This window comes from Cyrtonyx montezumae, unplaced genomic scaffold (assembly GCF_038088225.1).
Source record: "Cyrtonyx montezumae isolate F1298 unplaced genomic scaffold, pur_monq_1.0 scaffold_0, whole genome shotgun sequence".
NCBI lineage: Eukaryota > Metazoa > Chordata > Aves > Galliformes > Odontophoridae > Cyrtonyx > Cyrtonyx montezumae.
The window spans coordinates 27,394,659-27,421,812 of NW_027071824.1; positions in this window are offsets into that span (position 1 = coordinate 27,394,659).

The following is a 27,154-nucleotide window of genomic DNA, read 5'->3' on the forward strand; positions in this document are numbered from 1 at the left end:
TGTGCTAATACATTCTAGAACTTAATCTAATTACAGCAATATATTGAAATTATTTGTGTGATAAGAACTTGATGCATCAGCTTTTGCTAGCAGACTAAATATTTCCTTTCATTAGAATGGACTCAGAAAAAATCAGTCATGAGGTTCCTGATCATCATAAAATTACATCTTAATTTATTTCTTTTCCTTCATTCAGGTTGGAACTAGTTACTGGTAATATTTTGATTAAAAAAATAACCAACAAAGTATTATTCCGCATTACTGAATTTGTTGAACTCTTTAATGTAAACTGAGAAACTACATCTCAAAGAGAAAAGACTTTTTGTCTTTCACTCAGAAGTTCAAAGTATGTAGAGGGATTTTAAACTTCTATACACCCTGTCAAATGCTAAATCAAATGGAATAACCTTATAAATACACACTTTACAACCCTCAATATCTTTCTGATCTCTTTCAGGATAAAGCCATAAAGCAAGCAAAAGTTGCATTCTCATCAGAGGCACTTTCTAGTTTGAAGAATTTAAAATCTGAATTCTTCTAAACACCTGTCTCCATCCTCCTGTAATTATTTATAGCTTGAAGGTAAAAACCTGGTGGTTGAAATTTTCTGAACAAACAACTGAATATTAGAGGACTGCAAATCCTCTTGAAAGATCTTATTAGGATTAGGACAGAAAAATATGTTTGTGCTCGTTTCTACGTTACATTTATATATGCAGAAAATAATAGATATATTTAATACTCTATTTATATTCTGTATGTGTCATTTCTGTGTAAAGAAAATGCCCACAGTTTGCTCCATAAAGTTAAATCACTCTGTAGTTATCTCAGCACAACGTTTTTTTTTTTTTATATTCCTCATCCACTTCTTATATGGTATTACAAACTAAAAATGCATTTCATTTTTTTTCTAGCTCAGGGATAGTATGGTTTTTGCTACAAATGAAGACAGAGGCACTAGTACTAGCAGTCAGTATCAGTAACAGTAATTTTCTTACTGGAATTAGAAGGAACCACCCCCAGACATGTCTGCCTGTATGGGCTAAGGGTAGTTAACAGATGCCCTGAGTTCAGTCCTGTGCTTTACATGTTTATTTCCATCCGGGTGGCCCTAACAGCTCCCACTCTATTCTGCTGTGCTTTGGTGTTTGCACAGGGTTTTGGGTTTCAACATGTGCAGAAGTGTTCTGTGACAATGCAGTGTTATCCATAATTGAATGATCTGCAGGGCTTTCATCTGCTGCAAGACTGGAGAGATAACAGAACATCTCCAGGATTCTTCTTGTTCCCTCAGTCAAAGGAGTATTTTGACCCAATAAAACGTATATATTAGTTTAAGCAGTCTATATTTCTGTATTTTCCTAAATGGTATATATAATATGTGTTCTTTTCTGTCCCCAAGTTTAATTTGTAGATTAATATGAGTTTCAAATCTGTGATATTCAGGATTCGGCCCTAATTATAGAATCATGATTAGTGATTTTATAATGTTTACAACAAATAGTGAATTAATTTTGAGTTAGCACGATATGTCTTACTAACATTTGGCTGTGCAGTTGATTAAAGCTGGACTTTTTCCCACACTGTGGGAGGTTTTGCTCTTTTGAAGCTCATTTCCATTCATATATCACCTGTGTTAAAATGTAAATGGCTTAAACATAATTCAAACAGTGAATGTTGTGTGATAGAAAAAGAAAAGCTGCTTCAATCAGCATGAAGCTGCAATTCTGTAAAACTGAAATTAAAGTTTTCACCAACTATGTCTTGTTATTGTATGTCAGCATCTTACAAAATAACTACTGCAGACAGATCTTCTTAAATATCATTGAAATAATACTGGCTTAAAAATTCTTGAGTTTCTACATTAAGAGCAAAATAAAAATAATCAGAAATAAGTTTTCTTATGTTGAAAATAGTTTTTTGAGATTTTCAGTGATGTTTATTGTAATTCATGAAAGCATTTTGTCAAAATATATTTTTTCTGAGGGAAAAAATGTACTGACTAATGTTATTTGTTACTCAAATGAAAGAATTATTCATATATAAAAGAAAGAACCATCTGGAATGTAATGACAATTCATCCCTCTTAGCTTAATTCACCTTGTAATTATTAAATATCTGCACCTTTACCTAGGGTAGCCTTAAGCTTGCCTGTGTGTTAACATGATACACTTTGGCTATATAAATAATGCCCTTATAAAAAATTTTTAATGAAGTTTGGGACAAAATCAAAAGCTTTCTTTTACTCAAATGTCCAGAATGTAATTTTTATTCATAATGTGCCCAAAAGGGACTTATCATGGCTTATTATTGTTTTATTGGTCTCTTTACGTTTAGTCAGCATTATTGAACTAGTCTATTTATATTTTGATGAACATCTTTCCACAGATCTAATTAATTTACCAGAAAAAATATTGAAATATTTCACATCATATGATATAAATATTAGCTATCTTAAGAATCTTTTGATCACATAATGTATATGGTATAGGTGACAGTGCTATAAGAAAAACAGGTTTGGGGAATTATGACAGTATTCTGTATGTTTGGAAATGGCTCTCTTGTTCTGAAAAATATAAAACAAAGAAATATAAAAAGCCCACACTCTGAAATTGTAACAGTTTGTAAGAAGGCTTCTGGTGCTATTTCCACCATGCAGTAATGGAAATTGGTTTCTATAAGGAATACTTTCCATGGAGAATGATCTTCTTAACTAGAAGAAAAAAAACACACATGAGAAAGGTTGAGAAAATTACCAAAAAAATTAAATCAATTTTATACAGTTCAAAATAGAAAGATTGCAGAGAAATTATATCATTTACAGAATTATACCTACTATGCCAATGTGATCAGTTACATTTGAAAATGCAAGAGAGACACAGTAAATCCTATTATGATGTAACTGTAATTATTAGGTTGACATTAAAAGTCAGACTGTAGAACGATGAAGCACCAGTGCTTGACTTCTAAGATTCATTGAGCATTAATTAAATAAAATGGAAAAAATTAACTGATTTTCATTACATGTATAATATATGTACATAGAATGCATATTCTATTAAATTGTAGATCTGGCCTTGTAATGATGTATGACCACACCTCTGGAGCAATCATCGAAGTCTTTGACCCTGTCTAATCCCAGAACTGTGGAACAGGAGCAAGGTACTGCTCTTATAAGTAGAGAGTGCAGTTGTCTAGGCATGAGAGCTAAAGCAGGGACATGGGAGATAAAGGTAGAAATAATGGAGTTAATGTTACTGTTACTTTTACCATACCTGAAACAGAAGCAGTCATTTTCAAACTAAAAATCACACTAAATAAAAGCACTGCCAGCATCTCAAGACTTTTTATTTTTGGTTGGTTTGTGTACTAGCAAAGAGAAGCGTCTCTCACAACGTGGAACACCACCTTTACAGATGTGTCTCATTATTTACAGGTACTGATAGATTAAATTAATCAAATATTAAAATTTTGAAACCAAACCCTCAAGTCAAATGAGAACGGTGTCGTGTTAGGGTAAATGCAACTAGGCTGATTAAAAAAAGTTAACTTTTTGATCCTTAGTTACAGTTTTTTGTGTCTTTTTGTTGTTTTTGTTCTTTGAGATAAAAGAAAAATTATAAGCTACATTTCACGTATATTTCTCTTTCAAAGTATTACTGAAATGTATATTTTATGGATTTCAGTAACCTGTAATAGACTTTTAAGAATACATAATATCATACAGGCAAATTCTATCTTTTGCATGTCACAGACATAAATACCCATATAACATAAGTACAGTGTTAAAATGAATAGCCATTAAATGAACATCATATCTAATTCATATGTTTTTGCTTGAATATGAACAAAGATCACTCAGATGAAGAACAAATTTTGTTTAAAAGATGTATGTGGCCGGCTCTAGGCAAGTTTGAAGTCATAAAATGTGTGCAATGTCTGTGAATGAATATTTAGTGATTAAGCCAGCAGGAGACCATTTGCAGTATGGATGGCAGCTACGAGCAAAGAGATACACTTGTAGTGAAGGCTTCTTTGGCTGAAATGCTTACGAAAGAGTGGAGATAGTGAAGAGCCCTTGCAAGAAGAACAAAAAAATCAGTAATGGGCTAGATTAAAATAGATGTCCCAGCACAGAAGAAAGGCCTCAGCCACTTCCACTGGACAGTATTATTTGAATTTTAAATATCTAGCCAAAGCTAGAGCCTAACCAGGCTCTCCTTGTGACAGAGAAGAAAGAGTAAAGAAAAAGTATTTTTGCCACAACCCAACCATTTGAACACATGAAATATTAGACCATTTTTGGCAGATGCCCACCTCTCCCCTTTCCCTTGCCAGTGCAGGGAAATGGGTTTGACCAAGTGCAATGAATATTGGGTGATTTGAATTCCATCATCTTTCATGTTGGGCATTTATACTCTTTTACATGCTGTAAAGAAATATGGCTACACTTTAGGTGTTTGGAAATATTACCTGAAATATGGCAAATGTTTAATTAGTGTATTTTCAAACTAAAACAAAATGTTGCTAATCAGTTCTGAGGGCTTTTTCTTTTCCGAAAATCTGGAGAATATTAGCCACCAAAATTTCTACATATGGCTCAGTTCTGCAGAGATTCTCTTAAATTAAATACAATGACTTTGAAGTAACATGAAATTTTTCAGTATGTCGTTACAGTATGAGAGTTTCTTCCCATATAAAATATCTTAGGAAAATGAAAAGAGCCAAATCCTATAGTATTTGAAATGATGTAGGCAAAATTCCCATTGAATTCAGCCAGGACTGAGGACATACTGTGGGATCTAAATGAACAAAATAATTCAAGCAGCAGTTACAAATGAAAGTATTTGTAAATACCTTGCCAGCAGCTTGAACTATTTGGTTTCATACACTGCAAATTGTAGCCATCAAAATGCTATCTTGCTGAGAAAAGTAGTGCGATGTCAGTCACTTCACATGCATAGGAACTACTGCAGGAGTACTTGATGTTCATTAACATGGTACTTGTTTCCACATCAGTGAAAGTATTTAAGAATGATGATGATTATTTTTTCTTGTATACTTTTCTGAGTCCTTTACAGATATGATGAACATTCCCTTTCACTATGTTCCTTTACTCATGAATTTCTCTGACTGATTACATTCTCAGCAGTATGAATGTTGAAAAACAACAACAAAAAAAAAAGAGCTATAAACTGAAATGTTATTAATATCCAAGTGGAACTTATTAAGTGGAAATATTTTGCCCTGTTTGTGAAGTAGAAGGGACTATCAAACTGTTACTACAGGCTGGCCATTTTCTATGAGCTGAATGCACAATATCTAAAATGCAAAACACAAAACACATTAAAAAGTATCTTCTAAACGGCTCACCTTTTCTAAGAGACTAAGCTATCTGTAAAACTTGAGTTTTCATCTACATTCTCTTTAAACAGAAGAAGTGGTTATTTTATTATTTCATGTGGGAATTCAGGAGTTTTTTACAGATTTCAGAGATTTAAAATCTAAAGTTCTGGATTTTCTGTGTAATCCAGCTTTTTAATGTACCCAAATACAGTATTTCTTCATGCCTTTGGTTATGTCTTGTTTGTCAAATTATTTGGATTCCGTATAGATTAGGAAAAAAATTTACAGTGTTTTTGTCCTTTTTTTTTTTTTAATTGAGTTTAAATGATTGAATGGAATATGTACAGGGTATCATGTTGAAATTACGGCATGTTTTCCCAAAGCAACATGACAATTCACTACTTTTAAAAATAGTATTGTTCTCTCAACATGAACTTTTTTGGTGCTGTAATGTTATTATTTTTTGTATACTGAAGTTAAGAGAACTTCGGCAGTTTTGAATCCCCAGAGCTCCATATATTTTCTGGTGTTTTTTTATGTGTGTATGATGTGTGTGATTTAGTGTGGGTTCACACACTCACAGAGTTCAGCTCTGATTTTCTGGGTTCGTGCAAACCCAAAAACCCAATGTAATATTCAGTCATAATCATGACTTTTGTATGGCTTGAAACAAAACAGTAACATTTCTGTGAAACCTGAATGGACAATTAACTTGACAATCACTCTATAGTTCATAAATTTAGACAGAGTTCATTTCAAGGGCTGGCAATCCTAGGGAAATCTTTTTGACAAATTCAGAACAAATTGAGGATTACAAAGACAACTCAGAACTTCAGAAAATGACAAATAATCTCTTCTGTTTCCTCTGTCTATCAAAAATTCTCTGAAAAACCAGTTGCTAAAGGAAGATTACATTTTCACAAGGCTATGCACTTCATATGAAATCTACAAACTCATATGAAAAAGGTTTCATTATTCTTACACTCCTCACAGTTTAACTATTATATTTGATCTAAATTCAGCTGAAATACTTCTAATTTATAATAACTTTCATTAATGCAAATTCAGGCCTATAATTAATTGTCAGTCAAATTCTATAAAATCTTTCTCGAACAAATGGATCTTTATTTTTTTCATGTCTGAAGGCACCCACCTACACTTGACCCCCTTCAATTCATTTTACTTCTAAGTCTAGATCCACAAATAATTACCCTGTTTAAAAAAAAAGAAATGTCCAGTCTTTCATTATTTACATCCTTAATGTTGTTTGATTCAGAAACCACAAAATAAATATTTTCTTTAAAAAAAATGTGTAAGTATCAATATATATATAAATACTCTACAAAACGATCAGTGTGCTCTCACCAAAAACAGATGTCTTGAAAACATTTGGCCTGATTTTAAGAAAAACACTTAAATCATTTTTGAGGTCTAGCCGTCTATACATTCAAAGAGCAAGTGCTTTCAGAAGAAACACTTCTAAAATATGTATCTATATAAATTTCATATGTATATATGAAGTAACACGTCTTTACTTAATATTTAGAAAGTCCACTGTGGTGCAGGTGTACTGAGATTTCCAAAAAAGACTTAGGAATGAGACGATTTTTCCCAAGTGGCCCCATTTGCAGCCAAGTTCATTCTGCTGTTTGCAGTGTCCCAGAAGCACAGTGAATGCCTTCAAGTTCCCAGCTCCTTCCAAGAAATGAAATATCCCCCAAACCACAGTTTTGGCCATGCCCACAGCTTTCTGCAGAAGGAAGGGGACACGTGGAGATTCCGTCAGTGCTCAATTTCAGTGCAAGGGACAAGGCTGGGGCTGCACAGGGGAGAGGTCATCCCAAATTGCAGCCGTTCCTCCACCATCTGGGGAAGAAACTATTTGTTGCTGCACTTGTCCAACGTGCCAGACATACAAATGCATGCAAGCAAGCCTTCTGTTTGGTAGTTGTTTATCTGGGTCAGCTGCTTGCTGAGGAGTCCAAACTTGCACTTGGCATCTGTCACTAGAGCAGCATGAAACGGTCCCATGCAGCTTCATTCTTTACTGGGAAAAAAATCATTTCCAGTAATTTGAGTGTATGAGTTGTTTTCTTCCTCTGGCTTAGCTTCTCCTACTTTCTTTAATTTTCCATGCTCTGGAAGTACTTGCTAATCTACTTTGGAATGTGTGCTTTTGTTTTTATTATCTCTTTTACTATATTTGTTTGAGGTAGCAATTTCACTTGTCTCTAAGCTACAGCACAATCAGTGGGGCCTCATCCAGAAATACTCACTGCCTGAGTAAGGAAACAAGGGCGAAAATCACAAGTAATTGTGAACAGATGAGGCAGATCCATCTCTCCTTAATATGACAGTTTAAAATTTAGGTGTTAGCCTAAACTAGTCCATCCCAGCTCCTTTTTCCATCACAGGAGAGAATTATCCTTCTCTAATGACCAGTTTATTTCACCATCAGTTGGGCATGTAAGATGCATGGTCCTTGCAAAGTGCCTCTGTGTCCATTTCCACAGGAAGCCTCAGTGACTAATTGAAGCTAGATGCATCTTGCAGGTGAACCAAGGCCCACCTTTGATATCTGCATCTAACATCAACTTGTCATGCTGCATATTGTTTCACTGAGTGGTTTCTTAATATCTCTGCAAGGGACAAATACCCTTAACTGGCTAACAGCAAGCAGCCTCCACTACACAGAGTTTTTCAGCATATTTTCAGTTGTCAGTTACACATCTCCTCAGATGTTGTGAAATATATGACTCTAAAACAGAGCAACTATAAAATAGCTTTCATGCACTAATACAAATGTGTAAAGAAGAGATGTTAAAAGGAAAGACAAATGAATACATGATGAAATAATTAGAAGCAGATCACACTATAATGCTGTTCAGAAGAAATGTTTTGTTGTTTTTTTTTTGCTTGGTTGAATTGGTGTACTGAGGCCCGCAAAGCTCTTAAACGTGGAAGAAGCTTTCTAACACACACTAGGCTGTGGAAAAGAAACAACTAATAATAATTTAAAAAATCTTCCACTGCTGTTTCAACTGAGTACAATGTTGTTTTTCAGTATTTCTACTAACTTAAATCAAATTATGAACTATAAACAGTACACTTTAGATAAAAACCTAATGTGTATGCAGATATATTTTTACTGTAAAAGGCACTGTGCCAGTACTTTCGGTGTAAGAATCAGAAGGTTTCTCATGTAATTTTGTCAGCAAAAGTAGTTTTAAACATGTACCAGGATTTAACTACATTAAGTTGAAGCAAGTTGGCCCAACTGCACTAAAGTCAATAGAGATTATTCTTCAGCTCTTTTATTCTCAAAGTCTTTTGATACTCCAGATGATAGTTTATTCCTCTGATCTATTCTTCTGGAAATCAAAATAATGTTTTACCGCACCTCTCTCTAACATGACAGTGAATGTTGGATTCCCTTTTCTCAGCACTGTTGTCTGAGAGAGAGGACACTCTGAAAATGCCATTGTCTATGGCTGATTTTGCCCACTGTGTTTTTATAAGTCTTTCATTCCTAAACATTACACAATAATGTATACTTAATTCCACCCTTTGGGTAGAAGTCAAACATGAGAGTCTCTGGTCAGAAAACAGGCGGAATTGTTTCTTGGCAACTTAAGGCCATTTGGCTTTAGCTTAAAGTTCATAATATGTAAAAAGACTCTATGGCAATTTTAATTTACATTCTTAGCAAGGAAAGAAAACAGTCTTAAATACTTGGTCTAAATCCTGGGAGTGGACAGTTCTAGAAATATACTATATAATCTCCTGAAAGTGGGTGAGCTGTGAGTGGAACACAACAGCACCAGGAATATTATCATTTATTTGGACATCATTCCTTACCAGAATTTGTGATGTGTTACATGAAGAGCTCAAACCACATGGCACACATATTTATTTGTAGAAAACTTTCCACTTCTTCTTGCTCTGAGACTAATGGTGGGCTGAATTCTCATGGATTTCACGAGGAAGTGACAGCTGACCACGAATTTGGCACAGAGAAAGATCAACTTTGTTTTTACATCAGGGGCCATTATTTTTTAAAGAACAAGTAAACAGTTTCATAGGCATGAATAGAACTGGACACAAGAATATCTGGGCCATCACTCAAAACTAACTTACCTCTTAAGTGAGATGCGAAAGGGAAGAAAAATTACTTTGCTCACTGCTACTATTATGGTGTATTCTAGAACTGGAAAACCACCCTGTCAAGAACCTTTACAATAAACAAGAAGAAAACATGAAGACAGAAGAACTACTTTTATTCCCTATATGAGCTGCAACAGGACAGATGTTCTGTTGAAAGTAGATCGTTTTATATAATATGACTCAAGTGAAGTTGCCACCTCATTCTCCCCATAAAAATTTGAAAGGCTCTTCTTCCTTGTTGGCCCAGAGCCTCTCTAACCCTTCTCCAGAAAAGCTTACTATAATCCAGTTTACGATGGAACATCAGTACCACTAGGATTTAAAGATCTATACAGGTTTTGTTAATATTACTCTGGTTAAAATAATAGTTACTTGAAAATCGTACAGATAGACGACTATACTGAAATCCAAGTGCAGTTAGTGAAATCCTAATGCGGTTAGCAAGGAATTACCTGAACTGATTTTAAAGTATTAACTCGATATTTGTATCTGCATTTTGTAGTACGTAGATCTGCTTTAGATTTTCTACCTCTTTCATAAAATCTGGTAGTCTAGAATTGTTTATGTAAAATCAGTAGTAATAGGGATATTCCTATTATACATTAACACTGATACTACAAAATGCAATCCTTCTATCTTCCTCTTAACCCAAATTTTTATATGAAAATGTATTACATGGCTGTGTATGCATATAAGTGATTCAATTAAATAGCTTTTGGAATGACTTAATAGCTTGTGAACACATTTGTTAATTTCAGTCAGTTTCTCAGAAGATGTATCCTACCCTGATGACAATTCAGTCCTACAAGTACTATGAAGTGTATTTTTAAATATTTAAGGAATTTTTAATTTGAGAGAGATAATAGATAGAAAATATGATTCAATTTATGATACTGACTCTGAAATTAGCATATAAGTATAGAATAACTTGAATACTGCCAAAACTAGTGGGCTTCATTTGAACTACCATGTGTAAGTTGAAAGATAAGAGGTGGCTTTAAGTAGTCGCTTCTTTGATGCTGGTGTTCTGACTTTATTGGTGTTTGTCTCTCAATATCATACTTAGAATCTATTGCTTGGTGTTCAAACAGCATGAGCCATTTCATACAGAAGATTCCCATCACAGCAAAACAGTAAAGGCAGCTGAAACTAGAAGCTTTGCAGGCTGGGTGCTTTTATAGCTGTGAGTATGATAATCTTACACTAAACATATTGAAATTTTCTCTCATCTATTTTTTTCTTGAAGATATTTTTTTGTCATTGTGTGGGAGCACAAAAGGAGACAAAAGAGAGCTGCTTTGAAAAAATCTCAAACTTTCAGGCTTTATAGCTGCTAGGAATCATCAGATTCAAGCCAGGTCCTTAAAACATAGGAGAAAAAGTTGTCTTCTTATACTACAGAGTTAAACAACTTCCCTCCCCCCTTGTTTGTGTGATTCAGACTCAGTTGCTGACTTTATGGGTGGTATATCCATGAATTCTGTGGGAAACAATCCCACGCAAGCAGAGGATATACAAGATGACCTAGTACTTTCAGGCTTTTTTCTTTTAGCAGGACTAGCTGACCTAATCTGTGGCATGACTCTGAATTCCATATTCTCAATATGTAAGAAATAAATGAGTGTACAAAATCTGGGATGGATAAAAAAAAAAAAAATCAAAGTATTTTTCCTTATGATTGCTCCTGTAGTCCAAGGGTTCCTGTGGGAGTTGTCTGAAGTGAACAGGTGTCCTCTGAATGTGTCAATTTTCTCAGGAATGAATATAGGGAGATAAATCTCCCAGGACTAACATCAAGCTTCATGAGTACTTTCCCTTAATAATCATTCTCTTCTCCAGGCTGAACAGTCTCAGACCTCTCAGCCCTTCTTGATAAAAGAGATCCTTGTGTCCCTCCATTGCCTTCACAGTTCTCCACTGTACTTTCTCCAGTGTCTCTTGTACTGGGGAGCCCACAGCTGGACACAGCACTCCAAGTAAGGCCTCTCCAGTCTGAGCAGAAGGGAAGGATGACCTCCCTTGACCCACTGGTAACACTTTTTCTAATGCAGCACAGGATGCTGCTGGCTTTCTTGGCCATAAGGGGCACACTGCTGGCTCATTTCATTCTCTAAAAGAAATAACTGAAACATGCTAGTGCAAAGAGTAACTTGCTACCTACAACTTCTAGAGTAGCAGGAAGTGGTCATAAGTAAGACATTCCAAGGCCAGTTAATGAGATTGAGAAATACTGGCATTTCTAATTCCTTTCATTTGTAAGAGAAGTTGTGGAATAAGAAAACTCCCAGGAAATCAGCACATCTGAGCTCTTGAGGGCTGGAAACAACAAAAGCAAAAGTCTTCCCTGTACAGAAAAATAAAATACTGTGGAAGAAAAGTGGTTAACATTTTGTTTGGGGTTTGGGGTTGTTTATTTATTTATAAATGAAAATGTGATTCCTTTTTTCCTTTTATCTTAGTCTCTGCGTAGCGCAAATCAGAGTGAAAGTAGAAAAAAGTATTTTATTATCTTCATATCTTGCCTTACATTTTGAATGCATTTCACTGTAGTGTGTCTTGCTTGAACAAGTACTCTACATTGTAAACACTTTTGATTGTTTATGCAAACTAAATGTTAGCCAGTGCTAAATGTAATTGCAAAGTGAAATGCACCAACTCAAAATAGCAGCAGATATATCTCAGACAATATTAAATGACTTTAAACTGCAACTGTATCCAAAAGAAAAAAAAGAAAAAAAATACATCAAAGATAGAAGCACATGGTTAATCTGTCACATCTGTTTAGTTAATTGATAGCCTTAATTACGTTTAGTCACCCATTGCTCTCATGGACAGACTTTTAAATTTAGATTCAGACATTTTTCCATTTCTTTAATTAAGATTTATTCATGTGTAAACAAGTTCAACACTGGCTTACCAACACACATTTACATTTTTGACTTTGTGGCTTTGCAGAACAAATTCTGCATGTTTTGTGCATATTCATATACGTATAGTTGGTCTTTTTGGCCTGCATGTAAACTATAGGAATAGCTTGTTAATTAGTGGCTTCTTCTTTTCCATACACAGGCTTTGAAAGGAATATCTGTATCTGGAACCTTGATTTGTAGAATCATGTTTTTTTCTGGTAGGTAGAATGTTTTTTCTCATGCATCCTTTCTCGTGAGTGTCTGGGACAGAAATATGTCTGAGTTATTTTTTTCCCTCCTCCTCTTTTCCACATTGTACTGGTAATGGATGGAGCAAAGAGAGACTTCAGCAGGCAAATGAAACTTCCAAACAAAATGTCCCATGTGGCTGTGGCTGGCCACTGACAATAATCAGCATAAATTTCATTAACGGTTACACATTTATGAATATAATTTTTTATTTAGCCATCTCTGGAATGATTTCTCTCAAGCAGAGAGTAAAGCAGACTAAGCACATTCCTCCAGGTTTAATCCTTAGACAAACTAGAGGAGACATCGAAAAGTTATTTGATGGAGTTAATGATTCCCTCAATATACCCTTTTTCACAACATGAAAAACACATCTAAGCATGCTGTCAAAGTTTGTCCCCCAAACAGTGTTATTGCTGCAAAAAAGAAATTTCATGAACATTCCCATTTTCTGCACGTACCAGAAATGTGGTTTACCATGTGGACATGACCAACATTAATGATTTACAGAGAAAAGAATTTAAAAATGTAAGTGACTGTCCAATTAGCACTCAGGTGTGTCGAGGACTTTGCAAAATTCCCTCACATCAGTGAAAGCTGATAGTAGTTGACTCCATCAAGTTGCTACTTCATCTTATATGGCACTTAACAGTTATTAGCAAATGTCATAAGCAAATAAATCTAGATAGAGTGGCTTTATATATATACATACACATATTTATAATAACATTATCTACATTCATCTATGCATTTTTAATATAGAAGAGTGTCATCTTTAATAAAGAGAATATACCTATTGCAGAAACTGTACTGTTACGTGATGTTTTAAGTAAACTGACCAATTGCAATGGTTTTTAATTTTGCTATTAAAAAAAATCCTTATTTTTAAAAACATAATAAGCTTTATTCCATATTTAACAATGTATCCTCCTTTTTGTATTTCAAATGTAATCTTACTTATGCACTACCTGTACCTGGAGTTAAACCAGGTCATATCTGGTTGTTAGAGGGCTGTGCCTCAGAGGGAGCACTGTGCTCCAAAATGGATTAGTGTGCCCCAAAATAGGGGACCTGCTCTAAAATTCAACAAAATTAAAAGTGCTCATATCAAATTACATTGATAAAGATGCATTATATGCAGTCTCTCTCTGTTGTCAGACTTACAATATATTTGTAAAGATGAAGTTTACAATTTAGGTGCAGGCATGCTATTTTTTAACTATTGTTAACAATCTTTTCCATGTCATCACCATCTGTTGGTCTAGCTCTTAAATTTCACCTAGTTACTTCACTTTCTACTAAACGTTTTCTAATCCTTATGTATGTATCCATCTTAAGTGGACAGCCAATATTGATGCTCTCTGAAACTATTCTGACTGAAGACAACCTTCTTAATAAGAAAAGACACATATAAGCAAAATGAGCATCCATTTTCAAAGTACGATCTTTGAAAGTTTACTTAAAGAATGGAAATGAAGCAACAATATAAGTCTTATTAGCTCTTCTCAGAGAATCACCAGAAGCAGTTTGATAAGAGAAAAGGAGAAGCAAGAGCAGTGATTGTGTTTTTTCTTACCTTACTACCAGGATCCGTGATGGGAGCATTTAGCATGGTTAAATTTTGTAAAATTTTTTAAGCTCAGGAGGGCTTCTGAAAATGTACAATTAAAAAAAAAATTCAGCAAATAAATAAATAAACAAACAAACAAACAAATAAATAAAGAACACTAAGCAGTTAAAGATTTGAGCAACATTACAAGAAATATGAGCAGAGCTCTCAAACATTCTCCTTTTTTTTTTTTTTTTTTTTTGGGAAAGGAGAGAACAGAGACCTTTTTCCCGAAGTTGTGACAGAAGATTTTAAAATTATTTATAAACTAGCTTAGTTCATATCAAACTAGGATGGCTTACAAATTGGCATCTTTGTACTATACCAGTCTTTCTAGGCCTAGGTAAAAAGCACTGCTCAAAAACAATGTGCATTGCACCAAAGAAGAAACAGAAAACAATACCTGGGTTTTTGCTGCAGGGGAAAGTATGCCTACATATTGTCAGAAAATCACTTACCAAATATGTGAATGACTTAATAGTAACAAAGCCATTTAGATGTTTTTTCTTCTAGATAGAGCTTTGCTTTCCACTTCAAAATGCAAAAAATCCCTCTTTACTCAATAGCTATGACCAAACTCAACATCTGTTTTTGGGTGAAGAAGTGAGAGCTATGTTTGATGGAGAAAGATTAACAAACTTTTTAATTTCACTCTTCTTCTGATTTGCAAACAATTGCACAGGAAATTTTTTGCACACTATCTCTCAGATTACTTGTTCTTTTCACATTTTCTAATAGAGGTGTATGATGATGTTTTCAATATTTCTGTGATTTTCTGTGCATGCGCATTTTCCCCTGCATATTTTCTGTCTCTGACATGAGGTTTATGCTACGGGATTTTTGTTTGGTTGGTTGGTTTAGGCCAGAAGTCTGGGTCTTCCAAAAAGGTTCCGAACATCTGGCCTTGCTTTCCTACCATTTTTGTCTTGATCAAATCATCATGTGTATAGATCTGAGTGTACTCTACACAATCAGAAATGTGTTTCATTTTCTAGTGAATCACTGTGACTGCCAAACACAACCCAAATGGCAGTCTGAGGAACAGTGTCTCCTAGCAGGAATAAAGAATGTGCAGAAATGTTTCCTTGAGGCACCTGCCAGAAACCTGCTGGTGCAGCAAGTGTAGGAAAATATTTGGCACCAGTTATGTCTTGGGGAGTGAAATGTTGTTTTATAAATATTTAATTTCTTTGGTCTGTCCATAAAAACTATCAGCTTTTCTTTATACCATGACCAGTTATTGTAGCTACTCTGCTGATTCTTCTAGATATTTTAATAATACTTGGGCAAAGTTTGCCCATTTATTTTGCCTCTGTTTTAAAATAAAATAATACTATACAAGGCAGGATTCATGGGCTCCTCTGTAGCTAGTAAAAACTTTGCTGAAAGGTTCCTTAGTGACTCAAAGACATATTGGCATTTTAAATTACTTTTTTGCAACTACTTTCAGAGAGTATGCTTTTTCATACAATCCTCAAACCAACACATTAACTGATACATATTTTCTTAATATCTAGCAGTGAAGAGAAAACAAAATGTAAAATACCAAAGAAGGCTTCTTTCTGTGACAACAGTCTATCCTGAACAGGCAGGACTTGTTAGCACAGGTACAGGCTGTGCAGCACTCCTCACAGAACCTCTCACCTGGCTGGCTGTACGTGCCAGTAGTTAATGTTTATGTCTACTGCACCTTCTAGACAGCACCTAACAGCTACCCAGGGCCAATGTCTCCTTTCTTGCTGATCCATTCAAACACACTGTCCCTAATGGATTGTGACAAGGGTGACTGAGAGTAGAATGTCTTCATCTGGGTGAAATGTGGGTAGGGACAGCAGCCAACAAATAGCATAACTGATACTTAGCTAATATCTCTCTGCAGATAAATTCAGTTCCACACAAGGAGAGAATGTGCTTTTTCAGCCTGTGACTGAGTAGGATTGGGATGAATTTCTGAAATACTTCAGACATTGAATGTCACACATCGGTACAAGGGAAAATGCAGAGGAGGGCACAAGGAAGAATTAGCCATCAATCTCAATAAGAATGGCATATGTAATTCCTCAGATGGGGACAAAAGTCATCAGAACTGTTAGTCCTCAAGCTTCAGGACATAATTGAGCAACAGCTGGAGTCAGGGAAAAATTTCTTCTAAAACAGAGCATTGCACAATTTTCTGTGTTAGGGATTTTTTTGTCTTCATTTGACATTGCTGGCAACAGCTCAGTTGAAGACAGAAGGTCAGATTAGACGGTCCTCCAGTTAGTTCTGTAGCAGCTATTATGTTTGTATACTCACTCAGTCACTGTAACAATCCCAAGCTGTCTGAGGCGTCATGTGGGTGTTAATGACTGCTCCTTAATTCTCTGTTTTCCATTTGTTTTGGATAACCTGGAAATTAATACCAGTCAAGTCTGTGGCTGGATCTTGTACTAACAAGTGACAAAATTAAGAGATTTTGTAAGTGTGGGAGGCTAACAAATAAATATCTTCTACATCAGACTGTTTACCTTTGCCAGGATTCACTAATTAGCAAACATTCTCTGTTAGGAAGATTCCCGTCTTCTCTCCCTTACCCCCTCAAAAATGTTTCAATGGCTTTAGCTTCACTTACATGTCTCACTGTGAATAGTTGTTGCTCTATGATTAGCTCTCAAATGAAGTGCTACCAGGATTTTCATGAACCACAAAATGGCTAAAACAATGAAAATGATGGAAATGACATTTTAGACAAAATAAGAGAATAGCAATGATGAAGGTTCAGTTCTGCAATCTGCTCTTTACTGCTGTTGGCTGTTCAGCTATAAAAACTTCTCTGTGTTAGGAATGTAAATTCAGCACAGAGTAATTGGATTACTGTTGCAACATCTTAAAAAAAAAAAAAGTATTTATCCAGGTATTTCTAAGTTTTGCAAAAGTGCACAGCTTTTAGGGTTTGTAATACTACTCTTTCCAAGGCAGGGGAGCTACAGCCTATTCTGAACATTACCAAAGTGTAGAAAATTTCAAATTCTGTCTCAGTTCGCTAATTGAACATATTTCTTCACTTAAGCCTGTTCTCTTTGTCTAGTCTGAGTTGTTGCTAATGGACTATCAACACAAAAAATAAGTACTGAAGGCCCAGTTAAGTCAGCAAAGTTGTTGTAAATGTCTGCAACTTGAGGCATAATTTATTTGCTGTCTTGCACATGTACAGGTTTATGTATTTCTGAAATAAATACTTGATTGCTGGAGGAAATCAGTGGTAATTTAATTTTGTTAACATTTAAAATATTCCAATATAAAATCATTTCTGCTGAAAACGACTGTTTCCCATCAAATAAGCTGCAGTGAAAAAATAATCAAACATGATAACATTACAATTATAATATTCTCTTCATTTGCTTCTGTGTATCCAATAAACAGAAAATTAGGGGAAGAAAGCACACTAGTAAAAGCTCGTCTTGACTGTACCCACTTCTATTTTCTACTGATATGAATACTCACCTGTTCTGCATGAAATGTACACTTAACATGTTCTCTGACTAGTTCTTTTGAGAAATAGAGGGGGACTGCAAATGGATTGAGAAACAAAAATAGTACCAACAGGGGCATGAAGTGATAGATGGACACATTATAAATCAGAAATTATAAGAAGTTTTGAAGCTGTGAGAACACTGGAATCCTGCATAAGAAGTACATTCTAAATGAAGCCTTTCTGTTAAGTATCTGTACTTTTTTCTGTAAAAAGTGGCATATAGACATCAAGTCAATCTAATAATCCAATTATTTATTTTTGGTTATATTTGTCATTTATGTATGTTGACTTTGCAGCACCAATGTTGCATTAGCATCCATACTTTTCACAGTTCTTGATTTGTCCCAAGAATATTTTTATTGCCACCACATATTTTTTCTGATTACAAATCCCTATGTCTGAGGCTGTGGTATCTCACTATAATGACTTATAGTGAATAACTAACTGTGTTAAGTAGTATCAGCTGTTCTTATTTAATTTGCTTATCCCTGTCTTACTTCAGTTCTGAGAAGGGACTTAAGCTTGTACAAGACAAAAACAGACAAACAAACAAAAACCCACAGGTTCTCAAGGAAGATTAAAACATTTGTACTAACATATGTTCTCAGGCTTATAAGAAAACTTCAGAGAAAGCAATTTCCTGAAATATCCTGAAACCCAAGTCAGAGAGCACTATACTAATGCTTGTGTGATAATTTCTCAGGCCAGGTATTTAAGAAAACCAGCTTGTTACAACCATGCTTATTAACTTTGACTATTTGAATCACATTACTTTTGCTAGAAGAGACACTTTGTAAGTAACAAGTTCTGAAGTACAACTGTAATGAGGGAAATAAGTGAAGAAATTGTAACTAATAATTGTAATATTAAATTTATATTATAAAATTATTAATTGTAATAAAAAACAAAGACTGTACGCATCTACCTTCCCTCTTTTTCTAAGTCAGTCCTTCTTTCCTTGCCTTTCCCTCTTATGCAGTTTGGCTTCTCCACCCCATGGCCTGTATTCTGCATGTCAGAGAAAGCATGTTACTGGCAAAATCAGATAGCTCTTTTCCCTTGTGCCTTCAAGCCTGTTTAGACTAGTTGAGTAGATCACTGATGACTGGGGGTAGGGTCTGAACCAATTGAGATGGCATTTTCTTGTCTCTCCAACACCAACTCCTTCTTGAATTAATCCTGATGATAAAAAATCCCAAACAACAAAAAAATCATACAAACATATGGAGCACATGATACTGCTAACTTAGAGCAGATTCTGAACTAACCCGATATACATAAACAACATGTCTTTTGGAACATGGCAAGTAAATAGAAAACCACTATATGGAAGTTATTTATTCATGTGACATTGAACAAAAGCCCTATTTTGAGTGCCCAGGAGGTGTGAAAGTTATGTTAGGCCTCATTCAAATTACATAAAATTAATCAATTAAAAAAATTAGTCTTCAAAACAGAGGTGGTTGGACTTCCAATATCATGAATTTATTGACATCTTTCAGGAAACTAATGATTTCCTTACTAAAACTAATACACAAAAAAGTATTAAAAATTCCCTCAATTTTGTTAATTTTTAATCTATGTGCTCTTCTTGTTTACAAAAATAAAAATGAAAATTAGCATAAGGCTGAAAAATGTAAATACTGTTTAATTAACTCTAGCCTGTATTTCACAACTTACTGTAGTTCTATGGTCACATCCACATTAAACATTTTCTTTAATTGCATTGCCTTCAAACAGCACTGTTAACAGCTGTCCTGTTGCCACAGTGTAGACTTTGGGATCCACAAGGTAACAGGACTTTCATCATCCTTTTCAGACCAAATGTTGGAAGACATGGAGGGAAGGAAGAATGAAGATCAATGTTTTTGTAACTTTTCCAATATCCCTCTTGTTTCTAGCGGGTACTTCTAGTAGAGAACTAAATGCAGACAAGGATTTAGAAATTCTCACATGTAATAGCTCTGTCTTTTGCTGGACCTGTGAGCTGGTTCTACATGATTCTGATCTCTTGAGGTCTCTTCCAACCCCTATGAGTCTATGATTCTATGACTGGGAGACATTTATTATCATAAGTACAGCACTGTTACTATGAGCCATCCTGTAGTCAGGCAGTTTTGTTTCACTGGGGCTGGAGTTTACATTTGCCCACCTATTGGCTTTGTAGAAAGTCACGCTCGCATATGAATTCAAATTTTGTGTCAGTGTATTTACCTGCCTTGCTCTTTGTCAAACTTTTGACTCTATATTTGACCAAAGAAACTAAGACCTGTATTTGTGTCTTTATCTTTTTTTCTGCAAAATCCATGTATAAAGGGCAGAATAACCCACAATTTTGATGGAGGAAAAGAATTAGGTCAATTTACTTCTTGGACTCAGCTCTTAGGAATAGTAACATAGTGTAAGGAGGATGAAAATTGTGCACATATTGATTCTGGGCTGTGGGACAAGAAAAAAAATCAAAACTGTACTGTTTTATAAACAATTGGCATAAATTTCACAGTTTCCAAAACTAATATAAGTTAGTGATGCATAAACATATTGAGAATAGTCTGTGCTCTGTTTATTTCTGGTGGAATGTTTGAAACCATTGAGTGAAGTCCAAGTATCCATCTTAATCATCCACACTGTGGTGAAATAATTACAACTGCGTTGATTCAAGTAAATCCTTCAGCCATGTGTACCTTCCGGATAATTAAGTATTTAATAACCTTTGTTCTTCTGCCACAAAAGACTATGGCAAAGAAAAATTTGTGTCAGGTGGCCTAGAAAGAGAATAGAAAGTGGGTTTTTTTGTGAATTTTTACAAAAAACGAATTCTTTACTTTTGCAAAACTCAATGAAGCAATTATGTATTCTGTGCTATGGCCAAAAATGTAACACTTCATTTTATTCTGTACAGCAACTCCTTTTTTTCTGAGTTGAAATCTGTAAGTGTGAATATCTGCATAAGGGTTCCTTGTGTATGTTGTGTTAATGATTTTTCAAGAGCTGGATTATATAGGAAGGGGGCAAGAGGATTACCATGGCAAGAATATCTACTGAAGTTCTGAAAACTCAGATTACATGAAGCAAAGATGTCACAAGGCTACAAAAAGTAAAAAAGAGAAAGAATAAAAGAAGAAGAAAAAAATATAAAAGCCCTAGGAAGAGAAGGTAAGATGGCTATTTACTTGAAAGGGTTATGATAATGAGACAGAAACATGTCTCACCTTTTACCTCTTCCATGCTCTAAATTTGTGATGCTTTTGTTGTTTGTACTCTCTGCCTAGGAATATTTTTCCATGTACAGCAAGGACATTCAACCCATGCCTCTCTCTGTTCACATGTGGATCCCATCACAGGAAGCCTGGAAAGTGGCAAAAGAGGTAAAGACAAGATGCTGATTGCCTGGGTAGAGAAAATGGCTCCAGTTGAAAAGCCTCTGCAATGAAAAACAGTGGGGTCATGATTTGGAAAGCTTTTGTTTTACTTGTACAGTGTTTTTGCCAGGGAGGTGAGTTACCTCCAGGCACACAGACTCCCACAGCCTTTCTGACTATTGAGCACCCCATCTCAGACTGAGTCATACCCCTTGCACTTAGTTTTGAGGATTAGCCTAAGTATTGCATACCTACAGAATCTTGCCAAAGGGCATAAAAAGAACTAATTAACAGCTCAGTGCACCTAGGGGCAGGCTTCTGAGCCCTGGAATACCAGAATTAAAAATACTGAAGCTTTGTTCTTCTTATATTGTATGTCTACCCTGGTAATAACTGTAGCACTGTGATTGCTTTGATGGCTGGCCTTAAAAAATCTTCAAGACTCTCTACATCATGGTAAGTATTAAAGAACTGATAGTAACTGTAGGTACAGACTGTACTGAGGCAAACTTTCCAGCATCCAGAGGGGAAAGTCTGCAAATGTCCTAATTCCTGCACTTGATTTGTATTGAGCTACTCTCAGTACTGTCATAGGCTTTCCACTTCGGTTTTAATATCTAGTCCACACAATGCATTACTCACATGAGTTGAAATCTACAGACTGTTTTCTCAGACATCAATGCCAGTGCCTTCAGGTAGCTTTCTGTACAATTTGCACCTTCATTTCTGTTTGTTTCCTGTCTTCAGCAAAATATACTGTAAACTGAGGGTCATTTTGGTGTTACTCTTGCCACACATTGATTAGTGACGTCTTCACAGCATGTTCTTAGGTTCTGATTCTCTACTTTCCAGTGAATCTTGTTTCCTTCAATAATTTGTGGCTGATATTGCCCAAAGAGATAATCTTTTCCAGTGATACCAAAGTTTTATGTACCATGTAGGAAAAAGGGTTACAATAGAAAGGGAAGGAATGTCTTTGGTTCAAGTACTTAAAGGGAGTATATAAACAGAAGAGGGACTGAGTTTTTACATAGACAGATAGTGAAAGAGCAAGAACTGTAAACTAAAAGAATGGAAATTTACATTACATATTAGGAGGAAATTTTTCACTCAGAGGATGGTGAGGCACTGGCACAGACTGCCCAGAGAAGCTGTGGATACTGATCCCTGCAGGGATTCAAGGCCAGGCTGGATGGGGCCATGGGCAGCCTCAGCTGGTGGGTGGCAGCCCTGTCCATGGCAGGAGGGTGGGGATGGGTAGGCTTTAAAGCCCCTCCTAACCCAAACCATTCTATGATGTTATTATTATTCTCACAGCATATGAAAACTGCACTGAGTACCACATAGACACAAGGAGAATAGAATCCAAAATGGAGTTATATGGGGCCCAAATACTATCAAATTCAAATTCATATTTAAAAAAAAAAAAAAGAAGAAATACAAATAATTGTGAGTAGAAAGTTATGAACCTTAACTGTGACTTTTTGAGAATATTTTCACTTGTTTGACAAGAAATCTCATAATCCAGAAGAAGAGTCATATGAACTAGAAAACAGCCTGACTGATAGTAAAAAGTTAAAGTAGCAGTTTAAAATATACATTAAAAAAAAAAAGAAAAATTATGTAAGTTGGCAGAAATGAATGTAAAACAGAAATTAAGACTTAAATTTTATAAGGAAAACTAAAAATTGTAGTGAACAATTAGAGTCCTTGCATTATTAATCCTTTTCTATTTGTCAGTAGTAGAATTGTTAATTGAAGTATGAAAAGGATAGATGTGCTCAGGAAATATTCTATCAGATAAAACTTGAATAGAAAACTATATTGTGAATTTCAACATTTTTTCACTGTCTCTACATGGGGGAAAAACAGAGGCTGTATTCATACTTTGCAGACATCATAGGAAACTAAGTAATAAAAATAATAGGGTAGTAAAGTAATAGAAAAACATCCTGATTTTATTTAACAGGTTATCTTGTCCATTTCCTGACCCCAAAGTATATTTGTCTTTCATGACAGCTGTTTGTCTAATCTGTTTTTACAGATATCCAACTCTGAAAACTCAACACTCTCATTTGCCAATCTGTTCTAATGTTCGACAGTTCTTGTCCTTATAAAGTTGTTTCTCATCTAATCTTTTCCAGTATTTCATATTTCTTGCTTCAGAATATGACTACTGCTTATTGTTCAATTCACCATCACCACTGGGAACAGTTTATTCCTTTCATGCTTGCAAAACCTTTTTATGCATATGAACACTGTTTTTAAGTTCATACCAGTCTTTCCTTTAGAAAGGACAAATCCAGTTATTCCACTATGTCATCATAGGTCAGGTTTTCTAGACCTCCAATCATTTTCATCACTATTCTTTGGATTAGCTCCAATATCTTCACATCTTTCTTTAAGTGTACTCCAGAAGACTCAACTCCATTTGAGGCTTTACCAGTGTTAAGTGGAACAGAAGGATTATTTCATATGCCTTGTCTTGTTTATACATCCCACTGTGAAGTTAGCCTTTTCCACAACGTCAGAACATTGCTGACTTGCGTTCAATGTATGATTCACCCAAACCTCCAGATGAGCTTCTAAAAATTGGCTACCACCCTGCTGTTGTTGTTGTTGTTGTTTGTTTTTATTAATTTTTTGTTTGTTTGTTTTTGCTTTTTTTTTCCATCCTTTATCTGTGTGGATTGTTTTTTCTTACACTTGTTACTACCAGATTTTATCCTTTTTTTGTTTAATCCAATCTTTTTTTTTTTTTTCAGAATGTTTCTTCAGTTTGTTAACATCATTCTGATTTGTCTTCCTACCTTCCTCTCAGCTGTAAATATAAACAGAATGTTCTTTCTTCTCTCCTAGAGGTCAGTAAGTCATTAAAATATTAATATTAAATATTAAAATATTAATATCCACCAAGATCCAGAGGAGAGTGAGATTGGATATATCCTGCCACTTACTGTGGACCATTGCTAACTGTCTGGCACTGTTATCATTTTATTTCACACTCAACTTAAATTCAACACCACTTATCCCTAAGATCCTCTTATGATGGTCAAAAACTTCAAAATTGTGGTTATAAAACAAATTCTGTGTATTCTTTACTCTGTTACTGAATAAAAAGAAATCAGGCATGACTGTCTTGATTTTGGCCAGTTTGTTAGCTTTCAGACTGATGAAATAACTCACTAAGCAAAAACTGCTAAAACTTGACATTTCAGCTGATGAGTAAAGGTTAACTTGCATCCAAGACTTCAATAGGTCTGTGTTTAAACTGCTAATATTGTTTTACAGAAAAGTTTGGAAAGAGGAGGGAAGTTTAAATAGAATAGAAAAATGTCAGTATTAATGCCAGTGTTCCTAGAAGATAAATGTATGAACCATTTCTTATCCTGGTCTTCACACACCTCAGTTCTGGTGCTGCTAACTGTATAATTGATTCAGTATTTATTTAATACACACTTTTTACCTTTTCCAACCCAGGCCATTCTATGATTCTCTGATTCTACATTCCCTATATTTTTGTCTTTTAGTACATAATGTTTAAAAGAAACACCTCTCTTCATACTGGAAGTAACTTTTTAAACATTTTTTCTCTACACTGTTTCTTCATCCTTTCATTGAGCTCTGATTCTTAACCATTTTCTGATATTTACTTTTACATAAACTATGATCTTTTTTCTCTTTTCTTTTCTTTTCTTTTCTTTTCTTTTCTTTTCTTTTCTTTTCTTTTCTTTTCTTTTCTTTTCTTTTCTTTTCTTTTCTTTTCTTTTCTTTTCTTTTCTTTTCTTTTCTCTTCTCTTCTCTTCTCTTCTCTTCTCTTCTCTTCTCTTCTCTTCTCTTCTCTTCTCTTCTCTTCTCTTCTCTTCTCTTCTCTTCTCTTCTCTTCTCTTCTCTTCTCTTCTCTTCTCTTCTCTTCTCTTCTCTTCTCTTCTCTTCTCTTCTCTTCTTTTCTTTTCTTTTCTTTTCTTTTCTTTTCTTTTCTTTTCTTTTCTTTTCTTTTCTTTTCTTTTTTTCTTTTCTTTTCTTTTCTTTTCTTTTCTTTTCTTTTCTTTTCTTTTCTTTTCTTTTCTTTTCTTTTCTTTTCTTTTCTTTTCTTTTCTTTTCTTTTCTTTTCTTTTCTTTTCTTTTCTTTTCTTTTCTTTTCTTTTCTTTTCTTTTCTTTTCTTTTCTTTTCTTTTTCTGTGTGTCTCAAATGTGCCTGTAAGGAAAGGAGAAAACTAGCCGAGGTACGAGTTGATTCAATGCAAAATCTGGACATCGCGAACCTGAAATATCACTAATACACTTCTTGCACAATCCCACAGTACATTGAAACGATGTGAAACTGATTTATGAGGCTGCTTAGAAATTAATTCCAGGCCCATTTTTCAAACAAACAAACAAACAAACAATATAAATAGTGACAGTGCTTGTGCTCAACCTGTTGATTCTTCCAGAAGTGGATGGCTAACAACATCTCAGCTGAAAACAGTTCAGCCCATTTGTTTCAATGAACCACAAGAAGTCACATAGCGAAGAGCATTCTTCAGAAATAAAAACAAGTTTGCAGATTTTTGTATCCTTTTGCAGACATAAGCATTTGTCAATTTCTGAAAATATTCAGTATCTATCCTAATTATATACGCACCATATATTTTCATAATTCAGAAAGTGAACTGGAATGCACAGAGAACTTTTTGAACCTATCAGACTGAAACAGAACCACATTCATATACCATGTTTTCTCTTTTGAGTTCTACTTCAAGGCTCTCTTTCTGAAAGAGGCTATATGAAACCTTACAACTTGCATGGGACTTTTGTTTGTCATTGAGACTTTTACAATTTGATAATTTAGAATTGTATCAGTTGTCAGTTTTTACAGTTTCCATCTCCTCAACTTTCATATAAGACATGGTACACCCAAAAGATACTTCTCTCATTTTCAGAGAGCTTCAAAACCAATATGTGAAAAACTTGTTCTTTTAGATCTCCCAGAGGCTGCTCCGGTTGACTATGTATAACTCTGGGAACAGGAGATATCATTGTCTGATTAATCCAAAAGATCAATGATGTGTTTTCACAAAAGAGATAATCCATTCCTGTAAACTGTGAAATAGGTATTAGGTTTTATTTTCAAAGACAGATGCAAAGGAGATGAAAGGAAAATACAATGCTGAGTTGACTGACAAGATGACAGTATTTCCTATGAAGTTTGAACAGCATCTCATAGCTGTTGTGTTTATCTTGGGAGATGCCTCCAGTAATATGCTCATAGAAGAGACAATAACAGAGTGCCAAATACATAGTTTAAGTCAGCCAAAGCCTACTGAAGCTAGACACTTAACAGTTCATCTATTTAAAAACTGAAAGCCACCCACTCAAAAGCCCTAGAAAATTCAAAGAGATTTCATGGGAAATCTTTCACTAATGGGGAGCTATCCACTGGAGGAGTTTTTGTTCTCTAATTCTAGATACTTTCTATACAAAGTCCTCATTTCTTACAGCAATGAGTAACTCTTGAAATTACCAAAGGAAAAACCTAAACAAAATTATTTGTTGCTACTCAACTATTTTCTATCTAGTCTGACCAAAAACTATTTAGAAAATCCTAGTTTTCCAGATTCTACTTTTTCATATGCTACAGCAATGAATAAAAACATAAAGAAATAAGAACAAAAAAACAGCACAGAAGCTTTTTTTCATTTAAAGAGGAATTTAATTTAATCAATAGAGCTATGACAGTTCCGCAGTCTGAAAACTAAACATCAACAACAAAGTGTTTTTGGTAAGCTCTCAGAACTCCTGTGATTTGTCAAAACATTTTCACCCCATCTGGGAGCTAATATTCACCACAAAGTTATAGAAAATACTAAAGAATCCTGTGGTCTAAGCATTGGCACATTTGAGCTGTTCTGACTATTTTGAATGAAAATGAATGAACACATGCCACTGTTGCAATATTCACTTAAATATGGTTTTACTTTCTGATATTCTGAATTTGGCTATTCCCCAAAGATGCCTG